Genomic DNA, 14,128 nt, shown 5'->3' with positions numbered 1-14,128 from the left:
TCTTTATTGTGTAATAAATTTGTGTGACGTCTTCAGGAGGTGGAGTCCTCAGTCCAGGACCCCATATGCTTTGCCAGCCGCTACAGCCCGCTCCACCAGTCGAAGCTGGTCGGACAGGCATGAGCTGGACAGGGCGCACCTCCAGAGCTCGGGAGAGTTGTACGGATTCGGTTTGGGGAGAGGGTGGGAGGGGCATCCACCAACCATGCGGAAAAGAGTACAGTCTGCTCCACAGAAGGGACACCTAGGGGACGTAATGTGTTCGGAGTAGTGTCAGACTCTTTTTGGGTGGGGAAAGGTGTTTGTTTGCAAGGCACGGTAGTGGTGTGCCTGCTCTATAGATAGGTGTATAGGTATACGTTCTTTCCTGCAGCAGCTGACCTCCTCGCAACAAACGATTACGGAGCAACTCAATCAGACCATGCATGCCCTCAAAGATATGCATGCCAATTTCGAGGAACGACTCGCGAAAATTGAAGCTTCTCCCAGACAGTGCACTCGCGTCACTAACTCCCTTCCTCCTCCACCCAAAGATGCCATGGAAGAAGATGGGTCCTCCTAATAAAAATAGACGGAACCGCGGCGAAACAGTAGTTTGGCAGTGGAACTGCCGCGGTTTCCGCGAAAAACGCGCAGAACTTATCCAGTACATTACAACTCAAGAAGAACCCCCGCACGTTATCGCCTATGGGGTCTCCCTTTTTCCTAAGTATGTATTCGGTTATTATAAGCACATATCTTGATATGTCACTTTCAAAGCGGTAATCGTCGCTGGATGCTTTTATGAAATGAACAAATTCTCGCAAATTTGCCTGAAGCCATTCATCATAACTTTTTATTATTGTCTATGCTATTTCGCTCAGATTCTACAAAAGAAAAGAAACACTGAAAATTTTCACAGCGGTGGCAAACATAAAAGAAATAGTCGAGTTCGGAAGAAAAGCTTAGAAAAGCTGTTGCCATCTGTCAAAATACTGGCTAGCGCGCCAAATATTCCTATCTCGAAGCGCGTTATCCGCGCCACTAAAATTACGCAGTCAATTTGCTCTGGACAACCCTCCAAACGGTTTATTTCAAGAGTAATCCCAGGTGAAAAGGGCGCATAGCGAGTGTGTCCAGCATACCGCCACGAAAAGATTGGAAACGGCAAGCAAGGTGGAGGAAGGCTACTGGAGCGCTTGGCCTTGAGCGCTTGGCAGAGACAAGGCGAGGGAGCGAGGCGGCGCCGCATGGTCGCGCCAAATCGGCGGCGCCTGACTTTAGCGCGGGCGTCCTCATGGAGACGAGTGGCCTGGCGCCCGCCTCCCGCCTCGTCCCCCTCCCTAAACGGCGCCAGCCTGCCGCAGAGCAAAACCGCAGCTTGATCCTAAACTACACCGTCATGCGCCCGCACCGGGCACGGAGACAAGTTCACATCGAAAGTTTATACGAAATAACGGGAAAAATAAGTCATCCGACACACACACACACACGTACGCACACGCACGCATGCTCGCACAAACACGCACGCACGCACGCACACGCACGCACGCACGCACACGCACGCACGCACGCACGCACGCACACAAGCACGAACACGCACGCAACACACACGAACACATACACGCGCACACGCACAGGAACGCACATGGACGCACACACACACCAACGCACTTGAACACGTGCGCGTACGCACACACATACGAACTCGCACGCACGTGCACACGCATGCAGACCCACTCACGTGAACATGCACACGCACGCACGCACTCATTCACTCATTCACCCACTCACAAATTACGCTATCCGACTGCCGAGAACGCTTACTATTCGTCACACCACTCAGGGGTCACAGTACCCCTACGCCATCGGCACGCGGACGACGACGAAGTCCGCATGAAAGCGAGGATCCTAACAGAGCGCCGCCGTAACAAGTAATGATAAATACTGATACGTTTAATACGCCAAGGCCTCGAAAATGAGCTACTGCTCCCACAACACGCAACTCGCCCATCCGAACCATTTCGCCATCCTGATACGCGAATCTGTAAAAATCTGCGATACCTTTTCAAACGATTACGGGTACTCACAATTTGCGCTTCAGAACAGCCGGCCATTTGACAGCTGCAGCAAGCCGGCCAATTATGTACACCAAGTACTACGGCACTAGACCACGGTGCTTCCTAATGCCTCCATCGCAGCGCCCAGCGGTAGGGAAGTGCAATCGCTTTATTGCGACGACGTTACGCACACTAATTCCAACACAAAACGCTGCGAGCCAGAAACATCATTCAGCGAGAGTGCGCGCAACAGCCCCTCAATGAGTCATGACAGTGAAATTATCAGCGCATTATGGCATCAGACGTCCATCCAAATCGTATTCCTCAATCAGCAGGTCACTGGAGAGTTGGTTCCACGGTGCCTTAATTATAAAGGGGAGTAGCCACATATTTCCGAAGCTGAAGGCGGTCGTTCCATTAACTAGTGGCTGTGCGTACGAGTGGATATCGCCAGCAGCAATTACCACAGCGAGCGGCTCCTGCGACGAATGCCAACAGCGAGTGATGCTCACCGCGGTAAGCCCCGCAAATCGCGTAAGAAGCGCGCGTTCACTCGACACTCAAGAGTGGTGAGCGGAGCTCGCCGCGAGTGGTGAGTGGGACTCACCGCGAGTGGAACTTGCACTCACGAGTGGAGAGCGGGGCCCGCCGCGAGTGGAACTTTCACTCGCGAGTGGTGAGTGGGGCTCACCGCGAGTGCAACTCCCACTCGCGAGTGGTGAGTGGGGTTCACCGTGAGTGGAACTCGCACTCGCGAGTGGTGAATGGGGTTCACCACGAGTGGCTTTCGCACTCGCGAGTGCTGAGTGTGGCTCGCCGCGAGTGGAACTCGCACTCGCGAGTGGTGAACGGGGCCCACAGTGAGTGGCGCTCGCACTCAGTCGCACTCGCACTCACCAGGCCAAAACGATGGTGAGGCTCACTCACCACTCACTCGTGAGTGGGGAGTGGGGGGTGTGTGAGTGCACTCATGATTGAGTTTTCCGACCTATTTAGCTCCTGTCCATGTTGGTGCGGGAGGTGCTGAGCCTTCGCGTCCTGTGGCCTTGCCGCCGTCACCGCTGCTGTTTGCAGCGGTATCTGTGCGATGGCTTGCATCATCTGCTATAGGGCGACTGTCGTCTGCTGTTGCATCTGTAGTATGAGCTGTTGCGTCTGCAAGCTGCTGGGCCTCCGTCTTCTGCGGCACTGTTTCTTGAATCTGTTGTTGCAAAGCCTGCACCTGGTGTTGTTGGGCTTGCTCTAGTCGCTGCAACCGCGCAGGTGCGTCGGTAGCGGACATGGTGGCTCTCCCTTCCTCTCGCGACTGCTTGTGTTGTTGCGACGAACATGCTTCGGTTGCGGGCACACAGTCCGGTGTTTGTTGTTTTTGCGGTTGGTTCTACTTTTCTCGCTGCTGCGGTTGCCCTCTATCTCTGTCGGCGTTGCGCCATGTGCTACTCTTTTCCGAGCATCGCGCATCTGTCGGCGTGCGTCTTGTCTCACTTTGCGTATTCCTCCTTGAGTTGTCGCATTTGTTCTTCAAGCTGAGCCATGCGCTCCTTGAAGGAATCACGCTCTCGAATGTATACTCTGCAAAGATGCCGTCGTATTCCCGCTGCGCCCTGATGAATTCCGCGTCTTGGGTATCGTGATACGAACTCTTCCCGGCCTTCAAGACGTCGGCCATGCTCGGCGTGCGTGCATGCGCATCGCGAGGCTGGGTCTGGGTATTCGGAAATATGTCCTTGGAGTTAACCTCAGCAATGCGCACTTTGTTTGGAGTTCGCTCGCGAGACGCAGTCTGGGTGCTGTGGTGTGCGTGCTGTCGGCTAAATTCCACTACGCGTGCGCTGCTCTGCATGCGTTTAGGCCTATCGGTAGTTGCTTATCTTGACGGTGCACTGCCAACGGTGCTGTTTGTGCGTCGCTTGGCGCTGCTTGGCTGCCGCCTCTCCTGCTTTATTCTTCTTGCGGTATCTCACACTTGTGGGGCCTGCTCCGTAGCCAGGTGAAGAGAAACTTGCCGAGTTGGAACGCCGGCGTGAGCCTTTTTTTAGGGGCGAAGCTCCTTAGGGCGTGTGTCTGTCCATCCTCGACGTATGTATGTAGCCACCTCTAGTTTAGTTCTTGGATTGTTTACTAGATGGCGTGGCTACCTCTAGTTTAGTTCTTGGATTGTTTACTAGATGGCGGTACTTGTATATGATGAAAAGATGCGCTTGGATTGTTTACTAGATGGCGTGGCTACCTCTAGTTTAGTTCTTGGATTGTTTACTAGATGGCGGTACTTGTATATGATGAAAAGATGCGCTTGGATTGTTTACTAGATGGCGTGGCTACATCTAGTTTAGTTCTTGGATTGTTTACTAGATGGCGGGGAGCGTTGTAATAAAATCCGTTCGCTGTTGGTGCGCGCTCGGAGTCGCCCGATGGATAAGGCTGCAGATGTGCGAGCCCGCGAGGCAGAAGCGCTCCGTGAAGCTGCGCGACGCCGCCGCCAAGATCCTGCCGTACGAGAGCGGGAGGCCGAAGCGTGTCGTCTGGCTGCGCGACGACGCCGCCAAGATCCCAGCGTTCGAGAACGAGAGGCCCAAGCGTCACGGCAACGGCGCGAGGACCCTGCCGTACGCGAAGCGGCACGGCTGCGGCGCGAAGAGGATCTCCAAAACGTCAGAGAACGGGAAGCGGCGAGAAAGCGCGCGTATCGGCAGGCAGACCCCGATGCAGTGAGAGCTCGTGAGGCGTCTGCAAAACGCATCAGGCGAGCTCAGCCCCAAGGTGCCGACGCGTGGTTTAAGCGAGACTTTCTAGACGTTACGTTCGGACACAGATGTAGTGGGCGAATTCACTGAAGAGTCACGGTTTTACCGATGATTTCCCCTCAGGAGCTTCGCCCACTCATCATCATTCACCCCGTGGATATGCTGTGAATTTTTTTTCAGCTTGGAAGGCCTTCCGAGCGACATTTTTGCCGGTGTCTTTCATGCCGAAGTATGCGCCATCACCGGTTGCCGGTTTATGCGTGCATGGTTTGCGAGTAGAAAAAGGGGGGCGTGCACGCACAGTTAGGCTTCATGGCGCTACCGATGACATTCCGGTTGTGCTGGTGGGAGATTTAGATGTGAAATTACAGGGCTCAATACGGTTAGTTGGCTGTCCTCGTTAATTGAGTGATGCGGGTGCGGGTTGATGTGTTTTACAGACATCTTACACAAACAGTAAGATGCATACGGGGGGGGGGGGGGGGAAGGACAACGAACAGCCACATGTTAGTTCACGAGAATAGAGCTCAAGAGCTTCCAGGTTTTAAATCGTTACGGGAGGGATGCATGCCGTTCGTTTGGAGGAAGAGCAAGAATTGAAGCATTGGCCCGAACACAAGCGCGAACGGGCGCAAAAACAACGGGAAGCTGCTGGTGCCGCCGTTACCGCCCGAAGTTTAGCTCCTCGAGTAACGGCGAATCCCTACCGGATGAAAAGCAACTCGCCCTCTTGGAACGCCGGCGTGAGCCAATATCGCTTCTTCAGAGGGCTTCCTATGGATATTTCGACTGCGCCTGTCACTTCTAAGCCCGCGCACATGACCGGTTCCCGGTTTATGCGAGCACAGGTTTGTAGTGGAGAGGAGGGGGAGGGGGGGTGGTGTGTGCATACGCACAGCTATAGGTTTCATGCACGTACTGATGGATGACATGTCCGTTGTGCTGGTGCGAGGTTTAAACGCGGACGTTAAACGGCCCGTTGGGACCTGTCCGGAGTCCTTAGTGGTAGAGCGGATTGGGTTTTGTGTTACACAAACAGTAAGATGCTTACGACGCGGAGGGACACAGCAGCTCCATGTTTGTTTGCAAGAGCAAAGCTTAGTTCCTTCAGAGTTCATTCAACTAATTGGCTAGGAAGTATGCTCCATCGCAAATTACAACAAACGTGTTTTGTTTCGTGCACTCCGTGGACTGCGTCCAGCTTTGCAGGTCATCCTTCTTCACAGAGTGGAAGGGCACTAAGTTTTTACTGCCGGGCGGCTGCAACAATCTTGACCAATCTCCCTAAGTGGGTATGCTTGGCTTGACAAACGTGCGGTGGGGACGCTTGGCGGTCGCCGCGAGGCCCGCGCTCACGTGCGCTCGCCCGGCAATTTCTTGGTATTTTTAACTGCGGACACGAAACGTTGCGATTTACTGAACAGCTGCGCCGTTAAAAGAGATTTCCATTCTCAAAGACGTGCTATCGCAGTACCATGCATAATGCAAAGAATGTACGAAAACTGAAAGATGTCGTGCAGGAACATCAAAATGAATGCGTTCACTCGTGTCATTGGGGCATGTGGAAGAATATTTACGTAAGCAGTGTGCATACGACCACTAAAAAGAACAGTATACAACCAATGCATGCTGCCGGTGATGAGATATGGGTAGAGGCATGGCAACTTACTTTAAGAACCGGAAAAAAGTCTAATGTTGGCTGAATACGCCATGAAGAGAAGAACGTTGGGAGTAATGCTTAGGGTCAGAAAAGAGCTTCCTGGATTAGGGAACAAACTCGAGTGTAAAATATTATAGTTCAAGTTACTAAAAAAGTAGTAGACCTTGGCTGGCCATCTAATAAGACGAAATGATAACCGCAGCACCACCTAGGTAACTCGATGGAGGGGCGAAGAAAGAAAATTTGGAGGCGAAGAATGAACTCAGACGCGCGCAGGAAAGAAGTTGTTGGAGGTCAATGGGAAAGATGATTGGCGATGAGTATGTCTACACTTATATGTTTTCCCAGGTGGGACGTGCTGGAAAATCTGCGCCAAGTACTGGTCACAGTCACAAATACAGAGCAATACATGACGTAAAAATATCAAGTCATGCACAACCTTCCCGTCGCAAGGCGGAAGGTCGATTCATAGCTGCCAAAAATTGCAACCAATGCGTTTGAACAGTGAAAATGAACCTACAGTACACTCTTTCGATGGCATTACTTTTGGACAAATGCTCTTAATTTGACACGACAGACGTGATGTGAAATTGTCTTGGTTGTGCCCATTAAAGTTTGATTGATTGTAGGGTTTAACACGCCAACGCTACACAGGCGATGAGGAGCGCCGTAGTGGAGGGCTCCGGATTAATTTTTACCACCTGGGGATCTTTAACGTGCGCCGAAATCTCGAACACAAGGGTGGCTTTCATTTTTTATTGTCTACTGTTACAAGGGAATATTCTCTTTAGTTCTGAAAAGTTTATGCGTAGGTCAACGGCTGCGGCGGTCCCTCGCAGCCGCATGGAGCCGCCACGGCGGCTCGTATACATGCGTGACGGGTGGCTTTCCCGTACGGCTTTGGAACCGAAGATGGCGTATGGGAGTGCAGCTCTGCTCCCTAGGAAGTATATGGCACGTGAGCTCGGTTTGCCAGTGTCAACGCTTAACACTATTGCCGGTCGGCGAGAGGAACTTCGAAAGAAGCTGCAAGTTTTCGGCCCGGTGTGAAACAAATGCAAAGTGCGAAGCATGCGCAAATAAAAGACATCCTGCTTACACGGTTCAAGGACTCGCCGCGGTGGCTCAGTGGCTAAGGTGTTGTGCTGCTGTGCACAAGAACGCGGGTTCGATTCCCGGCTGCGGCGGCCGCTTTTCTGGTGGAGGCGAAAGGTGAAAACGCCCGTATATATGTTAAAGATTTTGGTGCACGTTATAGCCAGGGTTGTACGGAACGGCGTCCCTGGAACTAGTTCCTTTTGGGAGGAACGGAGGAACGCCACCGTTCCATTAAGAGTAGGTGGAACTGTAACGGTAACTCGTTACGTTTACGAAGGAACGGCAGAGGGAACGGCGTTCTTTCTCTAAGCGTGCCATCGCTTGGATTTGGCTGTTTTTGGTGCCAAGGCTTTAGGGCGCTGAAGCTACTACAAAAAGCCACAGGCCGCTACTGTGTTTATGTTTCTATAAGCTGCCCAATTTGCATCACCCTTCCGCAGAACGTCTTTCCTCGAAGGTCAGAGACAGAAGAAGAACTACACAGCATCCCGCAGACTCTCAGGCAGGCAGGCTGCACCGGGTGCTCACTGCCTTGTCGCTACATACGGCTGCAGATGCGCATGCAACAGGTGCTTCAGCGCCCCTTTGATTCGTCTTCTGCTGTGACCTATTCTCTTATGAATAAAAGTGGAATGCGAAAGCCGAGCAGGAGAAGACGTGACTGTACCGTGTTCATCGCACGCGTGTTATCTACAGTACAGGCAGCCGTGCCATCCGAAGTGGCTGCACGAGGCTTCTCTGCTGTCAGCCAATCGACACCTGGGTCGCCGGCGTTGCGCTCACCGCGTGTAAAAACTAGGCGTCAAGTTCTCCGCCTGAGATTCTTGGAATATTTCCGCTGCCGTCCAAAGCGAGGCGAGAGCTATCTGATCTCATGCGCAACAGCAACAATCCCTGACAGAATCTGACCTCAGACGTTCTACCGCCCCACGGCACGGACATGGCGCTCGAACGCGCCTCCGTAAACTTCCCCACGCACCGAGCGGACCATCGGTTTCGTGATGTGCCCACTGCCAGGTTTGCTTTGGCGATTGGTTTTCCAATTTTGCAGGCAGGTATTCCGCCCCCTTTCATTCGCATCATAGCAGTGCGACGACTCTGGTGTATTATTACAGACCGGTTCCGACCAGTGCTTCAGCCAGACACCGATGGCGAGCCGAGTAGCGTACACTCACGTAGGGTTACCAACCGTCCCAGATTATGCGGTACTGGCCAGACTTTTCATACAATGTCTCGAGTCCCGCGCCGTCCTTGTTAGGACAGCTACATTTCCCGGACTTGTTCCGCGACCACCCAGTTAGCTTTTTTTTTTTTTGCTATCCAAAACACGCTCAACAAGGCGCGTCACGTTCACGAACAGAAAGTTATAGCGAACTCGTCCTGGCAGAGCTTCAGGTAAAGCTGAACTTCCACGTGAAGTGCGACAACATTCACGAGTACATTCTCCAGCAAGAGCAATTGTTGCGAGCAGCATGTAGCCGCCAGATGAAGTGCCACTTCAAGAGGCCGCAACAGTAAAGAAACAATGAATTTGTCGTGAACATACCGCCATAAAGAAAACTGATAGGTTAGGTTATGCTACCTGCCCGCCCGCCCTTCCCCCCGCCCACGTCCCGACTTCCTTCATTGAAGAGTTGGTGGCTGCTGCCGCGCGGGGAGCTCCTCCGTTCCGACAACGAGAAGCCGGAGGCGAAACTTAAAAACTGTAGCATAAAGTTACAGCAGACAAGGCTGCGGAAAAAAAGACAAGCATGAACTCTCAATCCGGCAAAGTAACACAATGAAGCTCTGTTGTTGACGCAGTGGCTCTGATGGTCGCGCGTGCGAGAATTTCGGGAGCAAACAGCAAAGGTCAAAGTTATGCGCACGGCAACACAGTGTTTTTCAGCGGCCGTCAAACAAAATATACACGAAACAACCACTGTCCGTGGAGAGCGCGGGTTGTATGTTAGCACACGTCTAGTGCATGCGGAGACAGTCTGCTGAGCCTGAGGGACTGAACCAACTTATCCTCAAGTACAACAGGGTAGTACTTTCAAGAGCTTTTGTGGTACAGCTCTTCAACATTGCCAACGAGGTGTTGACAAAAAAAAAACGGGTTCAAACAAAGGACTCTACTAAGTTGTGAATATGTATTCTGGACATTCTTTTTTCACTCATACTGTATACATATTGAACCAGAATTTATTAAACGCCTATATACTGTTCTTTTCTATTAGGTTCCTTGTGCAAGACTCGTTTATGTTCGTGCATGCGAGTAACTTTCCATTCGACCATATGGAGCGCAGTATCCTGACTGCGCCTTTGAAGACCCAAGTGGAAAGCGCCATATGTGTCGCGCTTGTAATAGACGAGCACCACACTTGCAGTTAAAAATGCCTGGAATATGTCCGGTGCCCTCTGAAAAAATTCGTCTAGGAGCGCTTCGTTGAATTCTTTTTATCTTCAAATAATCTGCTACCGGTGGTGTTCATATTCGTGCAATACACGTAGTTTGCTATGAGTTATATTGCTCACTTCATTTCGCCTCAGGATTATCCGACACCACATTTTAATTAAGAAAAATCAAATGTAACATGTAACGACACGTAACAATGTTCGAAGTGTAACGAGTTCCTTTCTCAGTATAGGAACTTGTAATGGGAACTCGTTTTAAAATTGGGAAGGAACGAGGAACGAGCTTTCGTTCCTATTTTAGAGTAACGTGTACAACACTGGTTAGAGCTCCCCAGGTGGTCAAAGTTTATCCGGAGCTCTCCACTACGGCGCGCTCGTCGGCGCGTTAAACCTCATAATAAATCAACATGGTTCAATGAACTTAGAGCAGCAGGAGTGAACGTCGACGGGTCTGTCCGCGTAAAAGCTGACAACATGTCGCTCTGCTTGGGCATTGAGGACTTCCGACCGTCCGGCGGCTGACTTCGCCGATCTGAGGTACGACACGTATTGTCGTACAAAAACAGCGTCCAGCGAAGCGAAAAATACCGACGCAGACGTCGTCTCAGAATGGTTGTTTATAACCTTACCCGGTTTGATCTCGCAGTATCGACTGCAGGACATTTTCAATGCGGACGAGGCAGGCGTCTTCGTCCACATGCAGCCCGAGAGAAGTCTCGCCCTTCTGAGTAAAGGCCACGCGTTTTGAGGAAAAACACAGACAGTGGTGGGAATGCCCTCAGGCATTTTGGAGCAGCTTTTGGAGCATGCAAAATTTGCTTTTGGAGCAGCCACCTGTGTATTTGGAGCAGGCACGGGATTTTCATCAAACACACAGAGGAAGGACATTGACTTTAATGTTCAGTTCTCTTAGTTTACATAATGATTTTAACATAGGCAGCTAGCCCACAAAACGACCACAAAAATATACAAACGTAGAATAAACACAGTAGTGGCACAAAAGCGCAGGATATTGTACCAACTGGCTGCCGAATGAAAAGTGTTCACAGACAGAAATTCACGTATATATTACATATGAAACGTATCACGAAACATAAACAAAACGTATCACGACTCAGTACTGCGAGTTTAGATCACAAAAAAAAAAACGCTTAAGCAAAATAATAGTTTTGGGCATTAAACGGTTAAGCACCAAATGAGAAAGCAATGTCAATTATGCTCATTTTTTTTTGGCCTTGTTCACAGACTCTAGTCGCTTCATGCTAGCTGTCATTTTTTCCCTGGCTTGCATAAGCAAAACCTGCCCACTTTGGATGTCGCCAAAATTTTTCTGTTTCATTCCACGCTCAATTAGTAGTTCCGCATTTTTTAACATGCGCTCTGCATCCACAGCTTCATTTTGTCTGTCTGCTTCAGATGTGCTGGGTGTTGATTGTTCAGCATCTGTTCGGAGCCGTTTAAGAGCCTGCTTTTCCTGTTCCATCCGTTGAGAGTATCGCTTCGAAGCATTTCTCACAGCTTTTACAACGTCTTTTCCAATCTCAAACTTGCAAGGGTCACTGCCATATCGTTGGGCAAATGACAGGGTGTGACGAATGCCATTTACACTTTCAAGAGAGAGACTGGACCTATCATGGAGTACTCTGCCATTCTGGCTGAACCCACGCTCCACATCAGCATTTCCATGCGGTAAGCAGAGAAGAGCCTTCACAAGCTTTGTCAACAGGGGGTACTTTACTTGGTTCTCTGCATTCTTTCGCTCAAACACATCTTGCCAATACCTATCCAGCCGCCCATCTAAAGCAGCAGGTAACGGCTCCAAGCAAAACTCTGTCACTTCATCCAAGAGAGACGACACATCACTTGAGGGGATAACTTGTGGTGCACATTTAGCAAGCTGCCTGAATGACTCTCTAGAGGATTCCGAAACGGAAGCACGAGGCTCCAAGCATGAAAGGTGCATGAGGACAGAGTTTTTCAGGGGAAGCTGCTTCTGAAGGTACCTGGCACACTTCATGTAGAATGTTCGTGCCCCAAGCCTGAATGCCGCTTTTTCTTCGGCACTCCATGACACCATGGCAGCTTCAGTGTCTGCACCAAGCTCAACATTTGCCTTCCAGTTCTGAGACGACTCTATATCTAGCGTGGCCAGCTGATGCCCGGACATGTTTTGAAAGGCATCCAACCTCAGGAACCTTCCCAAGACTTTTTTAAGGAGCGTCACACACTCAGAATGAAGAATGTGAATGAGTGGCTCACTTTTCTGGAATAACGTTAGGAACTTTGCAAACGTCTCAGCTGCGTTCTTCACAAAGAGAGCCTTCGCATGGAATTCCTTGTTACTGATGTTCTTCCTCAAGCGCTCCTTGATGCTCCCACTACTGCGCACTGGTGCTTCAGCAGCCAGTACACTCTTGAGTGCAGGCAACTGTTCCAGCAGCCGCTCCAGAGCTGGCATAAGGGAGAGCCAGCGACTGGTGACGTGACGCAGAAACACAGTTTCAGGCAGTCCCAAAACCTTTTGCTGTTCTTTTAGGTGACTGCTCTGTACCGATGAGTGCTTAAAAAAATAGTATGCGTCAACTACTGCACTCTCAACTTCAACAGCAAAAGAATCCAGGCCATGTGAAAAAGCATTGTGTACCTTATGGAGCCAACATTCTCCCACATCCAAAAGAGAAAGATTATCATCCGCAAGTTTCTTCTTCAGTGATTTCATCACGTTGGGACCATCACTGAAGAAAGAAAAAAAGCCCGCACGAGGAATGTTCACAAGTGCCTCGTTAACACATTTAAAAAGTACATCTGAAGTTGCACTTCCTAAGCGAAATGAGCGCAAATGCTCCACAACGACTTCCTTTTGCACGTCCGAAAAATAACGCACAAGGACGTCTAGCTGCTGACAACGCTGCTCAGGTAGCGGTGTTTCGTCCACAACTACACTGTAAAAAACAGCAGGCTGATTCAGTTCTTTTGATACAAGACCTTCAAAATACGGACCAAGGCCGTCTGAGACAATGTAGGATATTTTTTTGCGACTGCATGAAAAATCTTTGGCAATTTTCGAGTCTGGAAACATCGCATGGTACAAAGGCGTCGCTGTGTCCGCCCAGCTGTATGGCAGTTGACGCAATGTAACAGCCAGAGCAAAACGTGCTTCGCTGGCCGTCACAGCATCAGCATGGGACATGATGTTGCTTGCTCCAGTGAAGTCCAGAACAGCCTGAACAGTCGGTGGCCGCTTCAATGTGCCGTCAGGCCCACGTAAAGCTTTGCAAAGTTCTACATGCTTCTTGTTGCGAGAATGTCGTTTCACGGCTGCTGCTCCATGATGCAAGCAATGTATGGTTTTGCTGCACACAATGCAATAGGCGTCTTCTTCTTTGTCACCTGGCCTACACCAAAGACCGATGCGGTCACCATTTTCATCCTCTTGGCTTAATGTGTCTTGATTGAATTTGCTGCGACGGCCTGGAAGAAACAGGAGACTAATTACTTCATTTGCTGCTCAGCTACTTAATCTAACAGCAGTTCTGTTAACACAGAGAGAAAGGAAATTTTAAATATTTGAACTTATGCACTTTTGTGGGAAACTGCTACATGGAAGCTTTCTCAAAAACTCGATAGAAACGACTTCCAAACAACGATTATACAGTAATGCAATTTTTCGAAAACCGTGCCCCTAAATAAGGCGAAATAGGGGATACACATCTTATATTCATACTCGAAGGAGACGCGGCCTTTGAAAACCAAAAAACCGCTAAAGAATCGATTTTTCGGAAATCCATGTATTTGGGTTGAATATGTAGTAAACTACCTTGTCTGAAGTTATCTACTCCTAACTCATCGTAAAAATGGCAAAACTACTACATAACGAGCCGCGCCCCCCCCCCCCCCCCCCCCCCCCGAGGGGCGGGCAAACGCGAAGCGGCCCCAAACTTCGCGCAAACGCCGCTGCAGTGCAGTCTTCCGTAGAGCCGCAACTCCCGCGCTTTCTTTTCCCGCCATTAGTGCTAGCGGCCGTGGCGTGCCGAGGAACGGTTCGTTTGATTGGGGGGGCGCGCAGGTCTTTCTCGAGTTTCCCCCGTCCCGTGTGCGAAGATACGATTCAGCTTGCGCGCGCTCCTCGATCGAGCGGGGTGATAAGACACGAGTTACGAGACGCTCCACACGTTCGGTGTCCTGAAGCG

This window comes from Haemaphysalis longicornis, unplaced genomic scaffold (assembly GCF_048455015.1).
Source record: "Haemaphysalis longicornis isolate Haplotype H1 unplaced genomic scaffold, Haemaphysalis longicornis Haplotype H1 scaffold_1, whole genome shotgun sequence".
Lineage (NCBI taxonomy): Eukaryota > Metazoa > Arthropoda > Arachnida > Ixodida > Ixodidae > Haemaphysalis > Haemaphysalis longicornis.
Note: the sequence above shows the minus strand (reverse complement) of the source record.